Genomic DNA, 2508 nt, shown 5'->3' on the forward strand with positions numbered 1-2508 from the left:
TTATTTGCCATCTGCTTCTGGAGGCGAGGGCCTCTTTTCTTCATATTTCCAACAGTACTCTGCACATAGTAGGCACTCTTGAGCTATGGTCTGGATGTACGACTCATATTTTGGGGAGTGTGTCAGTACCCCCTTGTCCAGATGCTATTACCTAAGTCGCACAGCACTTGGTGTTTGATCTGCTTAATCCCTACTATTGGGACTAGTGCCCACAGCAGTGATAGTCAGCTTTAGATTCTCATCCTTGGCAGCACCCTTCGGCATCCACTTCCGCTTCTGGTGCCACCACGGTATTGTTTGGAAAAGAATGCCCTCTGATCTCAAAGCATGCAGCTTTCAAGCCAGGCCCGAGCAATCGGAACATTCCCTCTTCTGGCTGCAGTGATTGGACCAGGTGTGAGTTGTGGCCAAAGCTCCAACTCCACAACTCAATTTCAGAAGTTGTGCTTAAACTCAGTTCATTTTCAGCTAGATTTATCAGGACAATAGGCTATTAAACTATAGCTTTCTACATTACTTTATTGGAATAAATGACTTAAATGACCAAATTCTGAACCCAAGAAATGGCGGCCGTGGCGGACAGTTGATCCAGCTATGTCTCAATGCCCGCTGGATTTTTAGTCAGTTCAGTGAAAAGAATTTGGACTAACACGAAGTTCCTTTCTCTGTTTGTGGTCTCTTCCTGGGCCAACTAAACCCTCAAGCATCACAGTTATTAGAGATGGTGTGCTTTCAAAGCCATGTTGCCATTAGGAATGAAAATACTTGTGTGACCATATTCTGGGTTTACCATGAATCAATTAAAGATAATTCAAAGCTCTCAAGTCTCGGGAAAGGGATAGAGCACCAGGCTGGTTCAGAGACGTGCTGGACACAAAGGCTAGTGTGCCGAACAGGGACTTAAGGCTGTTCAAGGTGGCAGCATGGCTAATGCTTAGGTGGCATGGATGGCACACTGGAAAAAACTTTGCTTTGGTGCAACGTCATCAACACTTTAAAAAGGGTTTCACTGTGTGGTTCAGGCTGAGCCTCCTGCCTCAGCCTCCACAGTGCTGGGGTCACAAGCACGCGTCACCGTGCCCAGAACCAGTACCTTTTCTTAAAGGCAAATGAGGTGAAGGTAGGACTGCTGGGGGTGGCAAAGCTTTAGGCAGGGAACAGGCAGAGGAGTATCTAAGAACGGCTTTGCTTCCTTTTGTGTAGGACACGGCTCCACTTCTGTCACCCACCAGCAACCATTGCTCAATTTAAGCAACGGCCTGCGTTCTCTAAGCTCAGATGTCAGGAACAATGGTAGGCCATTGCAGCAGCTTTTCTCTGGAGGAGGGTGATGTTTTAAAAAGCAACCCGTCTCAGTGGGTTGACCAGCGATTTGCTGAGCCCAGAAGTGTGGTCTGGACTTCTTCAGGCAGAACATGAGCGAGTCACTGCTTAGGCAGGTCCCAGCTCAGCACCCACCAGGCTCTGTCCAAAGAGCTCTGCCAGCTCTCGAAGGCAAGGTTTATGTTGAATAAGTTCCAGCAGTGAGGTCAGCTTCGCGGAAGGTTTCCATATATGACATGCGTCTGCTGCTTTGCCTAAGGTCCCTCACTGAGCCTGTCCATGAAGCAGGTCTTGGCTGGGTTCCCACATTGAGGGGTACAGTGGAGTTTTGGTTTCTAAAAAACAGGAGGTATGGCTCTTTTTGATGTTATCATGCAGTATATGTTCTTTCTAGTTGGGAGAAATTTTTAAAGGATAGAGGGGGAAATAAAATCATCTCACAATCCTACTCTTTGATACAAATCCATCCTTTACAGAATGCACGTGTCCATGTATATTTTAGGAAGGCAGCATCATGGTATGGTTGAGAATATCAATTTGGGAGGCTGTGGAGATAGCTCCTCACTTAAGAGTACTTTCTGCTTCTGCAGAGGACCTGGGTTCTGTTCCCAGCGCCCTTCATGGCAGCTTACAGCTGCCTGTAACTCCAGTTCTAGAGAATCCAAAGCCTCCCCCACCCCGCCCTTTGGCTTGGTGGGCACCTGTATGGATAACACACACACACACACACACACACACACACACACACACACACACACACGTCAAAAGAAAAAAAAAGAATTCTACTATAGCTCAGGTCATGAAAACGAGGGAGGTGTCGCCTACAGTCTCACCCACCATCCTAGGCATTTCTCAAGAGGACAAAGCCAGCACGGTGGACTTGGCAGGGTAGGGAGCGAGGTAACTCTACCACCGGCTTGGATGTAACCCGGGACTCTGACATGCTCCGGTGCCTTGGCTGAAGAATGTTAGGTTCAAGGAGGAAGCAAGAAGATCCCACTCGGGGAAGACACCAAAACAAGAGATGACTTCCTGCCCTGGAAGAGGGCAGCAGGCAGGCCAACCAGGCTCTTACACGCAAAGTGGAACACAGTTCAGTGTGGCACACGCCATCCCATTCGCCAGCAACCAGAGCTTTCATTGGAAGTGCTTACGTGACGCCTGCTCAGACAGATCACGCTCAAG

Source organism: Psammomys obesus, unplaced genomic scaffold, assembly GCF_907164565.1.
Source record: "Psammomys obesus unplaced genomic scaffold, mPsaObe1.curated_primary_1811, whole genome shotgun sequence".
NCBI classification, from domain to species: Eukaryota; Metazoa; Chordata; class Mammalia; order Rodentia; family Muridae; genus Psammomys; species Psammomys obesus.